We start from the raw sequence: 21,986 nt of genomic DNA, 5'->3' as shown, positions 1-21,986 counted from the left end.
CAATACCGCACCCCGACTACAATCACCTTGTGACCCTCCCAACTCCTTTTTGGGTCAGGATCCCTACAATCACAACACTGTGAAATTTTAGATTTAAATAGCGGAAATCATGAATTTAACGATTTAAAAAATCCTATGGCCTTGAAATTGACCCAAATGGACCATGAATTTGGTAGGGCCCTGCTCATTAGCCATATATACATGTAATTCATTTGGGGATCCTGCTCAGTTCCTGGTCTCAATGACTTCCTGTGGCAGTGAGTTCCAGAGGTTAATTGCACATTGTGTGAAAAATTGTTTCCTGTCTCAGTGTTAAACGTGCTCCCTCTCAATGTCCTGAAACGCCCCCGGTTCTCCTGCCAGGACAGAGGGAGAACAGCAGTTTTTCTAGCCCATTCATTGTCCAGGCCCCTTTATCAGCTCCCCTCTTGGCTCTTCTCTAATGGAGACAGGCCCAAGCTTCTCAGTCTCTCTGCCTGGGGGCTTTCCAGCCCCAGATGATTCTCTCTGCCTCTGCCCGAGCCCCTTGATTCCAGCTATGTCCTGGCTGAGATGGGGGGACTAGCACTGAGCACAGCATCCCAGAGGAGGCTTTTTCATCCTTGTGCATCTCAACTTTTTATTTGCTTGTTCCTGCTGCTGCACATGAAGCACCAAATTTCATCTGCCATCAGGTTGTCCTTTCCCCTTGTTGGGTTAATCCCTTCAAGGCTCCTTTTAGTCTTCACTATCTTAACTAATTTAAATAATTTTGTGACTGACAATTTTGGGATCATCCAGACCAAGAAAGGGGTCAGTCACCACCTGCCCTGAACCCTTGGGTGCCTTAATGCTGTGTTGCTATGGCTCAGAGCCCTGACACCAGTAGCCAGCCTACGAGCATAAAAGTCTCACCTTGGCTTCCACCAGCCTCGTTACTCCTTGCAAGGTGACACCAACACCCGTTCCATTCCGGATTATCCTCAAGTACGTCTACCCCAGTTCTTAACTATCAGATGTTGGGACTGGGTCGTCACCTTCTCAAAAGGTATCAGTTCACTTTGGGATAGACCGTCCACACCGTTTGGAAAACAGAGACCTGCTGGGGGTAAAAATAAACAACGTTCATGTAATAGAAAAATCATTGATTCAGAGATGAACTCATAAGGAAAAGCAAACACCCACTGGTTACACAGAAAACAAACCGAGACAACCTCAGGCTTCACACGTCTATATTAGCTAAATTTCCTTTTCCGAGTTACCTATCAACTCTAAACGGTTTTGCAGTTCTGTCCTAGAGGGGTATCTAGTGTTTCACAGACAGCTGGCCTTCCCTTTCTGATGTCCTTCAGTGTTTTCCCATTAACTCTAATGGTCCACCACTTTCTTTTCCTGGCTGGACAATGCGTGGGTATGTGAAGTTAGTTTTGTGCAAACACCAGGCTTGGGAGGAGCGCTTCCATGCTGTGAAGAATACTTGAAGTCATAGCACTGGTCATGAGCATACTATTCCATATAAATACATAATTCATAGCCACCCTCTGTGTGTGTGTATATATCTGTATCTATATGTGTCTATCTATATATCAATGACCATCAAGTTCAGAACATTACAAGCTTTCATAAAAGACCTTACTCAACATATTTGTATACACAATAACATTGTATACAACCACTTGATTCAATTGCTTACTCTTTGGGGTTCAGAGCCCTTGTCCTCCCATGTGGTTGTCTGGACCCTGATTGTCACAGTGTCATCTGCAACGGCTGCCACTTCCCTGCTCACCCCCATTTCTAAATCACTAAACACCAGTCCTAGTACAGAGCCTTTTGCTAGGATGGAAATGGACCATTTACGCCTGCTGCATTTTCTGTCTCTTCGGCAGTTTCTGATCCACGACAGAACTTTGCCTCTCACTCCATTGCTGCTTAATTTCCATAACACCCTCTCCGGAGGGACCTCGCCAAAGTAAATCAGTGATGCTGAGCAATTCTCCTTTATCTGTTATTTATATTTCCTATTACCCAAAGTGGCGGAAGCCTAAGGCCTCAAATGCAATCTGTGCCCAGTTGTCCTGGGCACTACACAGCCACACACAGTGAGAGACAGGCCCTGCCTCAAAGATCATCACTAATGTATTCAAAGAATTCTGGTAGAATAGTAAGATACCATTTTCCTTTGCAGAATCCTGTCTGGTTAAACCCTATTGTACCATAATCTTTTAGGTGTATTATTCTATTTAATTATCATTTCAGTCAATTTACCAGGTACAGACCTACGACCCATTGATCTGTAATTCCCTGATCATTTTTAGTACCATTTTTAAGCAGAGATGCAACATTTACTACCCTTCAATCTAACAATTTATTTTAATCCGTCTCAGTTGATGCATTCTTATGTTCCTTCAGAGCGCCTGTATGTGGCACATGTGCCTGGGGGGGGGAACGTGTTTCTTTTTAATTTATCATTTGTTCTTGTATCATTTTGCTAGAGAACAGTCTTACCAGTGTCCCATCCTTGTTACCCAGAAAGACTAGTTATCTCCCCAGCACCTTTTGTGGGGAAAGACCAATGCTAGAAATCATTCTCAGCAGAGTTCTTATCTGTAATTGCTCCCTCTACCCTGGTGACTCAGCCAACACACCACTTAAAGAACGTAGAGACGTTTGTGTTGGTTTCATACCTTTGCCTATCTGCTCTCAGAATCCATCTGGGTCCCAGGAGCAGCAGCTTCCCTGGCTGCTGGCACCTCCAGGAGCAGCATGGTCCTTCAGAAAGCAGAGGCCAGCTGAGAGGGCTTATGCACATGCTGAGGCCAGGGTGTAGTCTGTGAATGATTCCATAAAAACGGAAGAACCTTAGTGGGGAATCCCGGACACCTGCAGCTTGCATCAGGGGACGCTGGGAAAGCTGCAGAGTTTGTGCTGTGGACAACGTCAGGAAATCAGTTCCTTTCCATCTCTAGGAGATGGGATTCTAGGTACGATTCCTGTAGGGGAAAGCAGTCTTCTCAGAGAACAGAGGGGCGGGGCTGTAATTACTTCCTGGAGGGACTATACATCTGTCCATCGTATCCTACACTGACATCACGTGTGTTCTCAGGTAGCTCTACAGTCTGAGCCATGAGGACCAAGATTGCAAACAGATATCACCCAAGAGTTCTAAAGGAACTCAAATATGAAATTGCAAAACTACTAACTGTAGTATGTAATCATTCGCTGAAATCACCCTCTGTATTATTCTCTGACTGCAGCATAGCTAATGTGACACTAATGTTTTTCTTAAAAGGCTCCAGGGGTGATCCCGGCAATTACAGGCCAGTAAGACTAACTTCAATACCAGGCAAACTGGTTGAAACTACAGAATTATCAGGCAAATAGATGAACATGGTTTGTTGGGGAAGAGTCAACACAGCTTTTGTAAAGGGAAACCATGCCTCACCAATCTATTAGAATTCTTTGATGGGAGTCAGCGAGCATGTTGACAGGGATGATCCAGTGGATATAGTGCACTTGGACTTTCAGAAAGCCTTTGACAGAATCCCTCACCAAAGGCTCTGAAGCAAAATAAGGAGTCATGGGATAAGAGGGAAGGTCCTTTAATGGATCAGTAACTGTTAAAAGTTAGGAAACAAAGGGTAGGAATAAATGGTCAGTTTTCAGAAGGGAGATAAGTAAATAGTGGTGTCCCTCAAGGATTTGTACTGGGACCAGTGCTGGTCAACATATTCATAAATGATCTGGAAAAAGGGGCAAATAGTGAGGTGGCAAAGTTTGCAGGTGACACTAAATTACTCAAGATTGAAGTCAGCTTTGGACTTAACTAAGAGCTACAAAGGGATCTCACAAAACTGGGTGACTGGGCAACAAAATGGCAGATGAAATTCAATGTTGATAAATGCAAAGTAATGCACATTGGAAGACATAATCCCAATTTATCCATATAAAATTATGGGGTCTAAGTTAGCTGTTACCGTGCAAGAGAAAGATTTTGGAGTCATCATGGATGGTTCTCTAAATACACCTGTTCAATGTATAGCAGCAGTCTAAAAAGCTAACAATGTTAGGAGCCATTAGGAAAGGGATAGATATTTTCTGTCTTATTATCATAATGCCACTAAATAAATCCATATACACCCACACCTTGAATACTGCATGCAGTTCTGGTTGCCCCATCTCAAAAAAAGATATATTAGAATTGGGAAAAGTACAGAGAAGGGCAACAAAAATGATTAGGGGTATGGAACAGCTTCTGTAACAGGAGAGCTTAAAAGAACTGGGACTGTTCAGTTTAGAAAAGAGATGTCAAGGGGGGGATATGACAAAATCAGGAATGGGCTGGAGAAAATGAACAGGGAAATGTCATTTAGCCATAACACACAACTGGGGTCACCCAATGAAATTATTAGGCGGCAGGTTTAAAACAAACAAAAAGAAGCATTTCTTCACACAATACACAATCTACCTGTGGAACTCATTGCCAGAGGATGTTGTGAAGGCCAAAAGTATAATTAGGTTAAAAAACAATTAGATAAGTTTATGGAGGATAGTTCTATCAATGGCTATTAGACCAAGATGGTCAGGGATCCAATCCCATGTCTCTGGGTGTCTCTAAACCTCTGACTGCCAGGAGCTGGGACTGGACAACAGGGGATGGATTGTTCGATAAATTGCCCTGTTCTGTTCATTCCCTCAGAAGTATCTGGTACTAGCCACTGTCAGAGACAGGATACTGAGGCCATGGCCATTCTTATGCAATGTGCAGGCTCCCACATGAAGACTTGGCATGATGCCTGGCCCTTTTTACAATCTTTTTTTTTTTTTAAATGTGTGTGTATCTGCCTTCCTGAAAGTGCTTACAGCCCTTATTGATAGTTGTTCTCCATTCAGATCTGTCTGCGGCTGTGTCATCGAAGTTACCAGTATTTATGCTGCAAGAGGTGAGATTCTGTTAAGGGTATCTTTAAAGTGTTTTCGTTGACCAAGCCTCCTGTGCTCTCTGAGTTTCAGCTCATCATAGAAAACATTTTTCAGGAGGCTATTATCGCCTGTTCTTGTAACACGATCTGTCTATCAAAGCTCAGCTTAAATGGACAGATGATCATTGCTTAAGTGGTGGTTAGTTTTGCTCTTTCAAGGATGTTAATGTTTTAGACTTTGTCTTGCTAGTGGACCTTTACAACAGATCAGAGACAGCACATGTGAAATTCTTTCAAGTTGCTTAATGTGTCTGCAGTAAACTGTCCATGTTTCACACCCATATAAAAGGGTCTGATCACTGCTGCATTGCATATCTTCTGTTTTGTTGACTGTTTGGTGTGCGGCTTAAGTATCCTATGGTGAAATCTTCTGAAGGCCTGACTGGTCTTTCATATTCTATGATACTTCTTGACTCAGGAAACTGTCACTTGAGATAGTACTGCCAAGGTATCAAGCTCTTTACATGCTCTTTGGTTCTGTACCATCAGCAGTGAGTTTGGCTCAGTGGTAATGGTTGATGGAGCTGGTTGGAAGAGGACTTCAATTTTTGATGGTGAGTTCAAACTGTTCAGTTGCATCTGAGAACCTGTCAAGGATAAGCTGTAGGTCACTTTCACTATAACTAAGTAGACCACAATAATCTAAAAAAGGACTTCACACATGAATTCCTCAAGAACTTTGTCTTTGCTGTAAGCTTTTGGAGACCAAAGAGATTTCCATCAATCCTGTAACTTATGTAGGTTCCCCTTTTTAAGGTTGCCTGTTGCATAATTCAGACTGACTGCAAAGAAGAGACCAAACAGTGTATGTGCCAGCACACAGCTTTATTTCACCCCATTAGATATGGGAAATGGTTTATAAAAGGCCACCATCTGAGAGTATTGAGCAGTCATGTCTTTGTGGAGTTGATGTATGATGCTAACTGATTTGGTGGGACAGCCAAACTTTTCTAGAATTTTCCAGAGGCCATTTCTGTGTAGTGTCAAATGCATTTTTTAGATAAATAAGAAATCATACAGTTCCATGTGTTGTTCAATACACTTTTCCTGAATCTGTTTCACAAGAAAAATCATGCCTGTGGTGCTCTGATCTGACCTAAATCCACACTAGGTCTCTTGTAGAAACTTCTCTGATACTGTTTTGACAAGCCAGTTGATTGAAATATGGGCAAGGCTTTAGCCACCTGTAGCTAGCAGGGAGATACTGTGACAGTTCTCAGGGAACCCGGGACTGAGAGTCCCCTGGTTACCCCAGCCTCCAGCGAGAGTGAGTCTCGTCTGTGCCCGGCTGAGTGTCAGCTCCCTGACACCACCAGCCATTCCAGCTCTCTCTTCTGGGCTAGGCCTGTCCTGCCTTCTCCTAGCAGGTTAACAGGAGCAGAGGATCCTTTGCCAAGGGCTCTCTGTCACACATGCCCAGAAGTTCCTAAAGTCAGATATGTTTCCTTTATTCGTGTTTGGTGCAACTATTATTACATCTCTAAAGTCCTGAGGAATTTCCTAAGCTTCCCAGATATCCTTAATGATTTCATGTAGATAGTGGACAGTTTGGGTGCCTGCAACTGTAAAGATTTCAGCTGGTATTGTGTTTGTGCCAGGTGATTTACTTGACTTCATTTGTGTGAAAGCTTTTTGCACTTCCTCAGTGGTAGGTGGCTGGGCAATTTCTTCATCTGTAGGTGCTGGGACAGTTCCTCTAGCATCTGTGTGTTGACAGGAGATGGATGGTTCAATAGCCCAGCAAAATGCTGCACCCATCTTTTAGAGATTCCTCTCTTTGACCTTGGTTAAGGGACAAGTGGCATACACCATCTTAGAGTTGCACAAATTACATTCCATAGAAGGCCTGAAGTTCAGTAACATTTACTTGCTGTAGAATTAACAGACAATGGCTAAACTCCCTTGGGACTCATTTTAACCTGATTCCAACAAGACTGCAGATCATTGGCCAGTTCAGCACTGTATGCTCCAGGGGGAAGATGCATCGTATGGCATCTTCTCTGCATGAGTTTCAGCCAGCACCACTTGCTCAAACTCTGGAAGCATTTGGGGACCTGCGAATTGGACCCATGTCCTTTTTGAGTGGGGGAGCCTAGCAGGGGGACAGCAAGTCCATTATTGGAGGAGAACATCAATGTCTCTCCTAAAAGGGCCAGGCGTCAGCCTCACTGAAAGTAGCTCTTCTTAGCGCTGCTCCAGAAAACATTTCCAGACAGAGCCTTGCCGGTCACCGCCCACCCCCAATCTCTCTTCTTTAGGGAGAAATAGGGTGGGGACTGAGATCTCCATAAGCAGGTTTTGGGCCTGGAACAACTTGTCCCATTGGTCTGCGATTTCCTGCTGGCAATGAAGATCACATGTCTTGGCTGATTCCTTTAGACGTGCTCAGCTGACTGGAACCATCAGTCATGAGCTCTTGCTGACATGCATGCAGGCCCTGTCAGGGGTATAGAGCTCCTGCTGACATGCATGCAGGCCCTGTCAGGGGTATAGAGATGTTCTCAAGGGCTCACATGCTGGTGCTATAGGGTCCTGTTGCATCTCTCCTCCTGTACAGCATGTACATGAGCCCCCGGGGAAGACACTGAGCTGGTATGGGCTGTGGTGCTGGAAGCATGCAGAAGGCACTCAGCTCTCCGGCTCCATGGCTTCAGACAAAGATTGTGCAGTTGATCTACCTGGCTGAAGGGATGCTGGTGGGCTGGAAGCAATATCTGCACCCATCGTTCATTACTGAGGGTCTCAGCGTAGGAGGTTGTTGAGTCCTTAGCTACATCTGGATTTCAGATAGTACCAGTGGCCAAGGGGGTGCTTCCATCTATGGTTGACAAGAGACGTGACCTGCCCTGTCTTTGTGTAACTAGGCCTAGATGGTGCCTTGTGCTGTATTTGGGACTATCCCGTAGAGCACTCAGAAGCTTCAGTTGCTGCAGGGGGCAGCTGTCCGTGTACTTAGCATGGTTTCTCAAATGAAGCATCTTACACTAGGGCTGCAGAGGCCTCATTGGCTTCCAGTTCACACTGCTGTGTAGACCTAATAAAGCCCTGTATGGTTTGGGTTCTGGATTCCTTAGAGACTGCTGGGTGTGGGTGTCTTTTAGCCCAGAGACTGAGTCAGCTGCCAGTCCCCAGAGGCATTAGCGTGGAGGTGGGGTGAAGATCTTTTGACAGTGGAACGTACTCCACACTCTTGGTCAACCAAAGCCCAAATCTGTTGGCCTGTAGGGCATGTTAACAGGCCTCTTTCTCCATTTATCCATGGCTTTTGGAGAGTGGCTGGCGTAAGGGGGAGACAGGGTAAGAGATTTAATGTTCCTATTGGGTCATGTTGATTTTATTCTGTACTTTTGTGTTGAGTTGTGCATGCACCCAGAGCTCTGGAGAGAAATAAAATAAAATGGCCGATGTGTGCCTATGTTTTAGAAAACAAAACTAGGTCATGAAAAGCATAGTCTCCTCTTCTCAGGCTCTAGGACGGGAGACTAATGTCTGTGCTGGCCTAGAAATGCAATCTTCAGGCCCTTTACAAACTGTGTGTGGAGTTTTCTGTGGAAAAATAAATCAGATCTAAATCCTGCCAGACAACTCCCAGTCCTGTGCAGCTGCTCCTCTGCTTTGGAATAAGCCTGATATTCTGCAAACATGCAGGTTACTCAGACATTCCAAATTAGCTAAATGCATCTTCTACCAAGAGGATTTTAGTCCTGTCAGTAAGAGCCTCCTCACTGTAATTTGCTAAAATCCTGTTCCATTGTCGTAGCCTGAGTCATAACATTAAATTCCCTTCAATTAATTAATTTTGCTAGGATAAGAAAAGCCCTTGAGATGTGCATATCATTTCCAAAGGGCCTCTGACAAGATGGTACCAAAGTATGTGAAACTAGACGGCCATAAAGCGTCTCCAAAAAGAAATGCAGCCAAGAGATTCCAGCTAAACATCCCTCTGTTCCTTACCCATCATCTCTCCATCCAGCCACTCACTCATCCTCATACACCTGCAATAGTCTTTGCCAGCTACTGAGTCATTCATTTGGAGCCCAGCCCACCTGCCTTCCACTCAGACCATCTATCTAGTCATCAGCCCACAATCCCACTTGTGCCCGTCACTGTCCAGTTGTCCCCAGTGCTGTCCATCCCCATAGGTAGGCACTGAGGAGAAAGAGAAAGATGCTGATCCAGGGCATCCACATGGCAATCAAGGGCAGTTACAGAGAGCAGAAGTAGCTGGAGACTAGGGAGGCGTCCTCAGGACAAACCACCTACAAAGTGCCTCCCACAGACACTCTGTGGTCTGATCTACACTATACATTTACACTGGTATAACTGTGTCACTCAGGGGTGGGAAAAACCCACCTCCTGTCCTGAGTGTCAGCGTTACACTGACCTAGCACCCAGTGCAGACAGGGCTATGTCGATGGGAAGAGCTTCTTCCGCCACTGCAGTGTTTTAAGTATAGACCTACCCTGAGGTGCCACAACCGAGGGAGGCAACAGGGTGTCTGCACACCCGGATGTCCCATTGTACTGGCTTAGATGGGTGAATATCACAGCCCCTTCTCATGTGCCCTGGGGCCAGACACTCATGGTCATTCTGGGCTACACAAAGCTTGGTCTCTAAGTTAAAGAGAATCCTTTGAGGTTTTGCCTGGGAAATGCCAGGAGAATCCTTCCCTATTTCCAGGAGGAAACACAGGGAAAGAAAAACCCAATGTTTTTGGAGAGTTGGCAGCAAGGTATTTTGGGAGGAGGGGTAAGGCAAGATGGATGGACAAAGCAGCACAGTATTCCCGAGAGGGATCTGGGTCAGATAGAGAGGCTGCAGGCTGCCCTGAAAGGAGGAGAGGGAAGTATACAGACAGATGGGGAAGGAGAGGGGGATACTGGGGTCTGGGGAGGGAGAACATGAGGAAGTGATCATGCAACTCAGACAGAGTTGCATGCAGTTGCCATGGAGACAGAAATTCAGAGGCATCTTGCTTGAAGAGAGCATGCCATTCCGGTGACCCAAACCCCACTCCTCACCCCCTTCTGGAATTGTGAAGGGCAGGCTGCCTTTGGTAGGGCATTGTCCTCTGTTCTTACTGAGCCCTCAGGAGAGTGGGGGAGAAATAAGAAAGGAGAAGCTTTTGGGGATATGTCTGGGGTGAGGAGGGATGGGTGCAGCGGAGGGGGGGGAGGGAGGGAGAGTGACTCACATCCATATTCTCATGGTAGGTGCTCTCTGTGTCCTGCTCTCTGCAGCTCATTAGCCATTCCAAACCCCTCTGAACAGAAAGGTCTCCACCCTCAGCAGGGATGCAGAGACTTTGGTGGATTGGGCAATTTGAATGTAAATGAGATTTCACTGCTGAAACCAGAATCGGGAGAGTCAGAGTGTGTGTGGGGGAGTGCTCCTACAATGAAGGATGGCGACAGAAAGGAGACCCCGGTGAGCATCTCCTAGTCCCTGCCAAAGAGAAGCACACATTCCCGATGGCTCCTTGCAGGCTTCCAGCTCCGCAGCCATGCGCAGAGACACAATCTGCTCAGCACTGGGCATTCACACTCTTCCATGAGTATCAACACAAATAAGTCTCATGCCACAGGCCATAAAACCCACATGGGAAGATTTACGTTTTCCTGCCTGAGCTCAGCCAGAGACACTCCCCAAACCCTCACCCTTCCTCTGTGCAGTGAGCGCTGTGCTCAGGCCATTCACCCACCACAGCTGAGTTCCTCAGTGGCCTGGTCCTCAGGGCAAACACCTGCTATCGTCCTCCTCCTGAGCAGGGGGGGTGCCAAATCCACCCATTACCAGGATTTGAAGGAGCGGCAAGAGAGCTAGTGCCAGGCGAGGAACAGCCCCGGCTTGGAGGAGAGGTGGTCTGGGTTTGGGAAAGGCGAGGGGCACGACAGTCTCCTCCCAGCTGGGTTTCCAGAAAGCTCTTGGGACTGCATTATTGTCTAACCTTCCTCAAAGTGACTTCTCAGATGGACCATCTGTGTCAGTCTGAAAACTGCTGATTTAAACAGCAATAAGCTTAACATAACAGAGGCCACATCATTTACCAGCACAGTAATATGATGATTTAGTTGGGGTTGGTCCTGCTCTGAGCAGGGGGTTGGACTAGATCCCTCCTGAGGTCCCTTCCAACCCTGAGAGTCTATGATTCTAATACTGGGCAACTTCAGCTACCTCAATATTAACTGGTCAAATATCCCACCAAGACCAAACTTAGAAAAACAGTTTCAGGGGTGGCAGGGCAGCAGACTCTGGCTGCAGGGCTTCGGGCTCCAGCCCCAGGCTCTGGCTGCACGGCCCCATCCAGGGCTTAATTTGTCCCCAGGCTTGGCATGGCTGAGTAAGTCTGTTGTGAAAAGTGATACTTGTATGTTTGTTAATATCACTTTTCACAACAGACTTACAAGCTAGCAATACATAAATTACAATGATTTGGATGTGTGTATGTGCATATGTATTTGTTTTTCCTAAAGCTAATTATGTTTTTTATAAAAAAGTGTGAGAGCGACCACCAGCAAGAGTTGGTGGCTGCACTCTGAGGCCACCGATAAATTTGTCCTGAGAACCCCTGGCCTAATGCTTACTGGTTAACATTTTACATCCCTATTCTGAAGCACATAGGAGGAGAGGCTTCTCTGATTTAGTTCTAAACAACATACAGGAGCTGGTTCAAGGAGTAACTATAGTTGAGCCAGTAGGAAATAGTGACCACAGAATAATGGCGTTTAACATCTTCTGTAGACATCAACTTGTACTCACACAAGATGCAATGATTCCTTCTCTCCTCTCCCTAGTGATGCTGCATGTTGTCTCTGTCCCGGGCTTGATGCCTGCCTCCACTTCAGCCATTTGATAGCTGCCAATAGACATTTTTAGTCCACCAGTTGGTCTGGATGGAAGTGCAGGACATGGCGAGAGCCAGAAGATGTTATACCAGACAGAGAACCCTCTCCCTCCACATCCCCCGCTAGGGCTACCAGTGGTTTCACGGTTTTAATTCTATGTTAAATGTCACTCATTACTGCAGAGAAGGGGAAGGTGTTTCCAGGACATTGTGCTTGGTCTGGGCAGTCAGAGAATGTAGAACCATTTCTTACAGAAAACTGGGTGCACAAGGTTGCTGGAAACATCCAGGACAAAGGAAGTGCAAATACACAGAGCTGTTCTTTGCTGTGGGTGCTCACCCCAGCAAGGACCAGCAGAAACTCACATGAAGTTCCATGGGCATAAAACCAGAACCAGGCCCAGTAGCTCCTGCTCTTCTTCATTATGAAGCTGCTCTCAGAGAAGGGGTGGGGTAGTGGTGAGGGTCCCTGGGGCCCCCAGAGGACAGACTTAGCTCTGTATCCATGTAGGTGAGTGCTTGTGCTCAGTATTGTTTATTGCCCATTTGTGTCTCAAGTAGCAACTTGAGCTGGGTGAGGCCCACGTAGCTACTCCCAAGGGAGGTCTGTCACCCAGACAAAACCAGAGAGCTCCAAAATGGGCCTGAGGGTGCTAGGGTGGAGCAGCCTGAAGTCTTCCCCCTTCCAAGCAGGCGATACCATCCCTGCCTCAGTGATTCACCACACAGGTTGTACTTATCGGGCTCAAAAGTCACATCCAATGGCTGCCTGCACTGGGAGGGGAAAGCACAGGGCACTGCCAGCATGTGTATGAGGCAGGAGCAGCTATATGGATGGAGATGGGCAGAGCTAATCTTTTACAGGTCAGCAGACAGACCCTTTTGCCCTGGCACAAGCCAGGTGATCCTGAGCCAGGGAGCACACTGGGTAGGGCAGAAGGCTGTTCAGAAAGGCCTGTGTCTTTATGGGAAGAGTGAAGGAGTTACCTGTGGAGGAATTGCTGGGATAAGTAGGTAGTAAGCCCCCCTCTGCCCCAGTCATTCATGGGGAAACAGGAACCACATATCAGTTGTGAAACAAATACCTTATTGGTGTGATGGATTTGCTTGTACTCCAGGATAAGGTGCAGGGAAGGAAGTTACTCCTCACTCACCTGTCCCAGAGTCTCTCTCTCACTAGGAACCCTGTATAATGGAGATGTGCTCAGAGGCTGGAGCTTTTATACCCAGGAAGGAGAGTGAAACTGACCCTAGACCTGTGGTATTCTGGGAAATGTAGTTCAGAACACAGGTGACTATCTTGTCCCTGGAGCACCTGTGAATCTTTATGCTGAAGCTGTAATTTTCAGTTATTTCTGGGCAGGGCAGTTCCCTGGTCAATTTACAGCACAAAGGAGAATTAATTTATTTAAATGCATCTTTTACCTGCTTCTCGTGAGGAGTAAGTGCCTCTTCTAAAAGGCATCAATCTGACCAGCTAGCTCACTGGGTCCTCACCCTGCAGTCCTGCTGGAGGGAGCGTGAGCACGGGTGGTGAGGTCAGGGTCGAGCCAGGAGTTCTACGTTAGAAAAAGCTCGGTTTGTGTGCCGTAGAACCATCCCCAGGGTCCCAGAAATCAAGAGGGTTTTTTAAAATAATAAATCTGGGATACTGTTTATTTTCCTTCGGGTTTCTGAGGTGCTGTAAAGGGCCAAGGTTTCTGAGGAGCTGTTCAGGGTTAGGATTTCCACAAGCAGGGAGGGATGGGGTTAGAAACTTAATTTAAAAAAAATGAAATCTGAGATTCACACATCATCACTTGACTCCAGGAGCAGGGGCTTTAAGAAAACCACCACATATAGCAAGACTCACAATAAAAGTTTAAGAATTTCCCCCCCACACACATGCTGTTACACAAACGTATTTATCCTAAACCTGGAATTACATGTTTGGATGCATCCAGTGTAAATGTGGGTCCTTCAAGGGCTGATCAAAGTTAATGGGAGTTTTCCCACTGACTTCAATGGTTCAGGATCAGGTCCATATGGTGTATACAGAGAAAAACGTATGTCATGCAAATATTTATTCTACATCCAGAGATGCTCCTACCCCTTGCCTGGTCACATTAGAGAGATTAGGATACAAGGGAATTCACTTCAGACCTATGACCCTCTCAGCACACTCTATGCACATATGCCTATAACTTCCAGTGTTTGCCTGTTGTTAAATTGGAATCAGTCCCATCTGAATATAAGGGGTTTTTACAAGTCACCATACCTCTAAGAGCAGGTAATCATCAACCAAGCCCTTACCCAGTGTGCCTCTGCTTTGGCTGCTGTGGGTTTCAATGGCCCAGGCTACTAACTGAGGATGCCTCCACCTGATTAATTAAGAGAGTCAGGAACTCAACCATACTTTTCTATGTGATTTCAACTACCCCTGACCCTACCCCTATGACTAGCCTGATACCTTGTAATACTCTTCTGATACCTTTGTAATGGATGAACCAACAATCAATGTACACTTTATTTGCAAGGGAAAATATAGAGGTACAATATAAAGGGAAGGGAAAGATGGATTTGGAGTGGGTACATCAGTAACACCATTACAACTTGCAAGTAACACGATCCCCAGGGTGGATTTCTCTGGAATCACAAGTCCAGTTTATTCCATACTAGTGGGCAGGGGGAGACAGTCAGGGGGTCGCCCGCGCTCCCCTCGGGCAGGGGGAGACAGTCGTGGGGTCGCCCGTGCTCCCCTCGGGCAGGGGGAGAGACAGTTAGGGGATCGCCCAGGCTCCCCACAGGCAAAGTTGTCTTCCTCTCATTCCCCCCTCCAATTGGCTTAGTCATCTCTCCATCCCCTAGGCTTTGCTCAATCACAGGGCTGATCGCCCTTGGCAAGGTAGCATGCTGCACTCTTCCCCATTTCTCATCCACCCAGCAACAAGCTTGGCTTCCTTTTAAGTCAGACCCATTAGCCCTGGTTACATGAGCTATTCTCTGCAACACCCCAATGAAACCTCAGCAGCCAGCACACAGCTTAGTCACTCCGGGTGGGGCTTGTAAACGCCATTTTGCTGAGTGCTACATGAGCAGGTAGGAGGAGCTTTTCACCAATAAGAAAAAAGGGGGCATTTAGGAAATACATGGAGGGGTCAGAAAGATGATGGAATTGAAAGATATCACCTGGAAGAAGAGACGTTCAGTGGGGAAGTGTCCATCTGACCCTGTTTGAAATAGACAGACACTGCTATGGCTTGAGAAGCCAATGATTCAGGCAAGTTTGTTGTGAGCTGGGATAGTGTATTGTTGTGGGTATTTCCTTAACCTCAAATGTGGGCTCTCTCTTATATGACAATTAAAACATAGTTTAATAACAGCCTGGGAATATAATTTGTTATTGCTAGATCAAAGGGAAAGCAGGTTGGATCTGAGGTGGGAGACTGGGTCCATCCCACACCACAGAGCTGGGGCTGACACCCACCATTTGGCTGTGTATTGTCAGAGGCAGAAAGAAGAAATAAATACATAAAGAAATATTGGGGAAAGTACTGTCTGGCCCTTGGAGGCAACCTTGGCCAACAATGCAGAGCAGTCATAGCAGCCTGTGCACTTGTCACAGTGCCGAAAGGAGAAATTAGGGCTAAAGAAGGGCCCTGCATACCACTGGGGGCACATGCCTGAAAGTACAAGATCCCCTTGCACCTGCACTCTAGTACATTGCTATGTTCGGATTAGTATCTGATTGGAGAAAGAGTCAGACCAAGGGAGGCAGTTCATTCATTAGTCTCCTGGGGCTTCCTGGCTGGCAGGTGGCACTTTGGCAAGAGCTACTGGGGAAAGAGCAGGTGTTTTCATAGGTTTCATAGGTTTAAGGCCGGAAAGGACCATCTGATCATCTAGTCTGATCTCCAGTATATCACAGGCCATTTAATTTCACCCAGTTACCCCTGTAGTAAGACCAATAATTTGTGTTTGTCTAAAGCATCTTGCCTAGGGAGGTTGTGGAATATTTAAGAGTAGGTTAGATAAATGTCTATCAGGGATGGTCCAGACAGTATTTGGTCCTGCCATGAGGGCAGGGGCCTGGACTCGATGACCTCTCGAGGTCCCTTCCAGTCCTAGAGTCTATGAATGGCATCTAGTCAAGAATCCCCTGCTCCCTTTGGTAGCTTGTCCCAACATTCACTGTTAAAATGTTGCCTTCTAATTGTAATCTGTCTGGCTTTAGCTTCAGTCACTGGTTCGTGTTCTGCCTTTCTCTGCTAGATTAAAGAGCCTCAATATTCTCTCCCTGTGAAGGTAATGATACACTGTAATCAACTCACTGCTCAATCTTCTTTTTGAGGAACAGATCAAGCATGGGCGGCGGATATAAGAAGCCAGGGAAGGCTCTGCCCTCCCTAGCCACAGCCGCTGCCGCAGGACACTGGGCTGGGGCTGCGCCAGCCCCGAGCCAGCTGACACAGCTGGGGCTGCTCGGGTGGGTCCGTCGGCCTGCTGGGGCTGGCCTGGGGCTCCTCTGGCAGTGGGGGTGGGGGTGGCCAGGGCCGCCGAGAGTGGGTTTGGGCCCTGGTGAAAAAAATTTTTTGGGCCCCCCAGCAGGAGTGGACCAGCTAAACAGGGCCGACGAAGCCGGGGAAGCTGGGCCCCAGTAATTTGTACCGGCTCCCCTTCCCCCATCGGCCCTGGGGGTGGCTTGAGGGTCCAGATGGCCCAGGGTTTCTCCAGCCACAGGAGAGGAGGGTGGGGGACTCAGGCCGTGGGGGGCAGGGCCTCATGCGAAATGGGTGAGACCACGGGGCAAGCCTCCCGGAATGGAGGGGTCCACCCTCCGCCCATGAGATCAAGCTCTTTCACTCTCAACGCAAAGCATTTTCTCAAGTCATCCAATCACTTTTGTGGCTCTTTTCTGCACCTCCTCAATTTTTCAACAGCCTTTTAAAAATGTGGACACCAGAACTGGATGTAGTATTGCAGTATCGGTCTCATGATTAATTACAGTTTTAATCGCACTGTTAAACAATAATAGAATACCATTTGTTTAAATATTTTTGGATGTTTTCTACATTTTCAAATATATTGATTTCAATTACAACACAGAATACAAATATCAGAGGGATAGCCGTGTTAGTCTGGATCTGTAGAAGCAGCAAAGCCACTTGCATCTGAAGAAGTGGGTATTCACCCACGAAAGCTCATGCTGCAAAACGTCTGTTAGTCTATAAGGTGCCACAGGATTCTTTGCTGCTTTTACAGAATACAAAGTGTACAGTAGCTCACTTTATATTTATTTTTATTACAAATATTTACACTGTAAAAAAAACAAAAAATATTTTTCAATTCACCTCATACAAGTACTGTACTGTAATTTCTTCATCATGAAAAGTTGAACTTACAAATGTAGAATTATGTACAAAAAACTGCATTCAAAAATAAAACAATGTAAAACTTTAAAGCCTTACAAGTCCACTCAGTCCTATTTCTTGTTCAGCCAATCGCTCAGACAAATAAGTTTGTTTACATTTGCAGGAGATAATGCTGCCTGCTTCTTGTTTACAGTGTCACCTGAAAGTGAGAACAGGCATTTGCCTGGCACTGTGGTAGCCGGCATCGCAAGATATTTATGTGCCAGATGCTCTAAAGATTCATATATCCCTTCATGCTTCAACCACCATTCCAGAGGACATGCGTCCATACTGATGGGTTCTGCTCAATAACGATCCAAAGCAGTACAGACCGATGCATGTTCATTTCCATCATGAGTCAGATGCCACCAGCAGAAGGTTGATTTTCTTTTTAGGTGGTTCGGATTCTGTAGTTTCTACATCAGAGTGTTGCTCTTTTAAGACTCCTGAAAGCATGCTCCGCACCTCGCCCTGCTCAGATTTTGAAAGGCACTTCAGATTCTTAAACTTTGGGTTGAGTGCTGTAGCTATTTTTAGAAATCTCACATTGGTACCTTCTTTGCGTTTTGTCAAATCTGCAGTGAAAGCATTCTTAAAACAAACACGTGCTGAGTCATCATCCGAGACTACTATAACATGAAATATATGGCAGAACGCGGGTAAAACAGAGCCAGAGACATAAAATTCTCCCCCAAGGAGTTCAGTCACAAATTTAATTAACACATTTTTTTAACAAGCATCATCAGCATAGAAGCATGTTCTCTGGAATGGTGGCCAAAGCATGAAGGAGCATAGGGATGTTTAGCATATCTGGCATGTAAATATCTTGCAATGCCAGCTACAAAAGTCCCATGCGAACTCCTGTTCTCACTTTTCTAGTGACATTGTAAATAAAAAGTGGGCAACATTATCTCCTGTAAATGTAAACAACCTTGGTTGTCTTAGCGATTGGCTGAACAAGAAGTAGGACTGAGTGGACTTGTAAGCACTAAAGTTTTGTATTTTTTTATTGAGAGCAGTTATGTAACAAAAAAACCCCTACATTTGTAAGTTGCACTTTCACAATAAAGAGACTGCTCACTTTATTTTTTTATTACAAATATTTGCACTGTAAAAATGACAAAAGAAATTGTATTTTTAATTCACCTCATACAAGTACTATAGTGCAATGTACACTATGAATTCTGTGTTGTAATTGAAATCAATATACTTGAAAATGTAGAAAAACATCCACAAATATAATAAATTGAAATTGGTCTACTACTGTTTAACAGTGCGATTAAAACTGCGATTAATCATGATTAATTTTTTTTAATCGTGATTTTTTGAGTTAATCATGTGAGTTCATAGAATCATAGAATCTCAGGGTTGGAAGGGACCTCAGGAGGTTATCTAGTCCAACCCCCTGCTCAAAGCAGGACCAAACCCAACTAAATCATCCCAGCCAGGGCTTTGTCAAGCCTGACCTTAAAAACCTCTAAGGAAGGAGATTCCACCACCTCCCTAGGTAACCCATTCCAGTTCTTCACCACCCTACTAGTGAAAAAGTTTTTCCTAATATCCAACCTAAACTTCCCCCTCTGCAACTTGAGACCATTACTCCTTGTTCTGTCATCTTCTACCACTGAGAACAGTCTAGATCCATCCTCTTTGGAACCCTCTTTCAGGTAGTTGAAAGCAGCTATCAAATCCCCCCTCATTCTTCTCTTCTGCAGGCTAAACAATCCCAGTTCCCTCAGCCTCTCCTCATAAGTCATGTGTTCCAGCCCCATAATCATTTTTGTTGCCCTCCGCTGGACTCTCTCCAATTTATCCACATCCTTCTTGTAGTGTGGGGCCCAAAACTGGACACAGTACTCCAAATGAGGCCTCACCAGTGCTGAATAGAGGGGAATGATCACATCCCTCGATCTGCTGGAAATGCCCCTACTTATACAACCCAAAATGCCATTAGCCTTCTTGGCAACAAGGGCACACTGTTGACTCATATTCAGCTTTTCGTCCACCGTAACCCCTAGGTCCTTTTCTGCAGAACTGCTGCCCAGCCATTCGGTCCCTAGTCTGTAGCAGTGCATGGGATTCTTCCGTCCTAAGTGCAGGACCCTGCACTTGTCCTTGTTGAACCTCATCATATTTCTTTTGGCCCAATCCTCTAATTTGTCTAGGTCCCTCTGTATCCTGTCCCTACCCTCCAGCGTATCAACCACTCCTCCCAGTTTAGTGTCATCTGCAAACTTGCTAAGGGTGCAGTCCACACCATCCTCCAGATCGTTAATGAAGATATTGAATAAAACCGGCCCCAGCACCGACCCTTGGGGCACTCCACTTGATACCGGCTGCCAACTAGACATGGAACCATTGATCACTACCCGTTGAGCCCGACCATCTAGCCAGTTTTCTATCCACCTTACCGTCCATTCATCCAGCCCATACTTCTTTAACTTGCTGGCAAGAATACTGTGGGAGACTGTATCAAAAGCTTTGCTAAAGTCCAGAAATAGCACATCCACTGCTTTCCCCTCATCCACAGAGCCGGTTATCTCATCATAGAAGGCAATTAGGTTAGTCAGGCATGACTTGCCCTTGGTGAATCCAAGCTGACTGTTCCTGATCACTTTCCCCTCCTTTAAGTGGTTCAGAATTGATTCCTTGAGGACCTGTTCCATGATTTTTCCAGGGACTGAGGTGAGGCTGACTGGCCTGTACTTCCCTGGATCTTCCTTCTTCCCTTTTTTAAAGATGGGCACTACATTAGCCTTTTTCCAGTCATCCGGGACCTTCCCCGATCGCCATGATTTTTCAAAGATAATGGCCAATTAACTGCAATTAATCAACAGCCCTAGTATTTAACACTCCCTCCATCTTTGTGTCATCCACAAATTTTATCAGCAGGGATTTTATATTTACTTCCAAACCAATGGTGAAAATGTTGAATGGTGTTGGGCCTTGCACTAACCCTGTGGAAACCCTCCTAAACACCCCCATTTCATGATGAGTCCCCATTAACAACTACTTCAAAAACTCTGTCACTCAGTTCTTAATCTATTTAACATGTGCTTTATTGATATGGTATAGTGCTTTTTTTGTGATAATTGTTTTCATTTCATGAAGAAAAGACAATGAAAAGTACAAAAATATAAATGACTAACAGCGTGTATATTTTTCCAAATACTATATACTTCATGTAGAACTATGTAATTATGCAACTGTACAACTTGTCAAAGCTGCAAGATCAGACAATATAAAGCCAGACAAAACGGAGACCTAGCATGTTAGGGTAGGAGGTAACAAATAAATAGGTATTAAAGTAATAAAATGGGATACATGCATGAATAGGGGGAAGAGGGAAAAAGAGGAGGTGTTAGGTGGAAGGGAGGTCTAGCATTCTTTGAGCCAGCGCAGCACTTTTTATCCAAATGTATGTAGAAACAGAGTTGAAATTTCTCAAAGTTCACACAATTGATCTCTAAACAATAGGCAATTCTTTCTTCGGCTGCTAACTCAGACAGGTCTGAATACCGCTGTTCTATTCTGAGTACAAGCCTGCTCTTCCAGTTTTCTAAAATCATGTGCTTGATGCAACCTTTGTGAACTGTCGCAGAGTTAAACCCTAGTTAGCAGGTAAATAACCTTGGATATAATTTTCGGCTGAGGTTTGGCTGCTGGAGCCGAGCACTACTTTGACTTTTATACCCACATCTTTCCCTAGTTGCCTGACTGCTGGACAGTCCCGTAGCATAAGCCTCAGGGTTCCTTTTTTGTTATTACAGCACCAACAAACATCAGTGGATAAGACCTTTGTGATGGGTTAGATCACAGAAACTCCCTTGGGAGCTGCCAACTGATGTGCCAAGACTACTTCTGCCTCTGCTTTCCCTGCCAGCTCGGGATCCCAGCCAGAGCCGGCTCCAGGGTTTTTGCCACCACAAGCAGCGGGGGGAAAAAATGCATTCGTGATCGGCAGCACTTTGGCGGCAGCTCCACCACGCCACTTTCTTCATTGGCGGCAGGTCCTTCCCTCTGAGCGGGACCGAGGGACCTGCTGCCAAATTGCTGCCGAAGAGCCGGACGTGCCTCCCCTTCCCCTTGGCCACCACAAGCACCTGCTTGCTGTGCTGGTGCCTGGAGCTGACCCTGATCCCAGCACCCTCTCTCTGCTGAGCCAGACGCGCCTGTCTGCTTCAACAAAGACCCAGGGTCTGAATTTCTTGCCCCAAAGCTACAGACTTAACTGAAAGCAGCTTACAGAAGTGTTCTTGCCTTTAACACTCAGATGCCCAACTCCCAATGGGGTCTAAACCCAAATAAATCCGTTTTACCCTTTATAAAGCTTATACAGGGTAAACTCATAAATTGTTCACCCTTTATAACACTGATAGAGAGAGATGCACAGCTGTTTTCCCCCCCAGGTATTAATACAGACTCTGGGTTAATTAATAAGTAAAAAGTGATTTTATTAAATTCAGAAAGTAGGATTTAAGTGGTTCCAAGTAGTAACAGACAGAACAAAGTGAACTACCAAGTAAAATAAAAAAAACAAACACGCCAGTCTAGGTCTAATACAGTAAGAAACTGAATACAGATAAGATCCTCACCAGTTCCAGAATGCTTCCCTTTACAGACTAGTCTCCTGCTAGTCTGGGTCCAGCAATCACTCACACCCCTTGCAGTCACTGTCCTTTTTCCAGTTTCTTTCAGGTATCTTTGGGGGTGGAGATGCTTTCTCTTTAACCAGCTGCAGACAAAATGGGGGGGTCTCCCCTGGGCTTAAATAGACTCTCTCTTGTGGGTGGA

At 45.7% G+C, this 21,986-nt stretch overlaps 1 protein-coding gene and 1 long non-coding RNA gene across 3 annotated transcripts in view; one reads left to right on the top strand and one right to left on the bottom strand.

The window, feature by feature from the left end:
• The window catches only part of LHFPL4 (LHFPL tetraspan subfamily member 4), a 66,073-nt gene that overhangs the window by 14,013 nt on the left and 30,074 nt on the right, over nt 1–21,986 (top strand). The window lies entirely within an intron of this gene.
• LOC123373839 lies at nt 796–12,985 on the bottom strand. Its single transcript, XR_006580884.1, has 3 exons — nt 12,888–12,985; nt 11,718–11,814; nt 796–1,078 (listed from the first exon to the last, which is right to left on the bottom strand). It is a non-coding gene; the product is annotated as an uncharacterized LOC123373839 (long non-coding RNA).

This window comes from Mauremys mutica, chromosome 7, assembly GCF_020497125.1.
Source record: "Mauremys mutica isolate MM-2020 ecotype Southern chromosome 7, ASM2049712v1, whole genome shotgun sequence".
NCBI classification, from domain to species: domain Eukaryota; kingdom Metazoa; phylum Chordata; order Testudines; family Geoemydidae; genus Mauremys; species Mauremys mutica.
The sequence above is the reverse complement of the archived record's forward strand: the minus strand, read 5'-3'. Positions and strand labels throughout refer to the sequence as shown.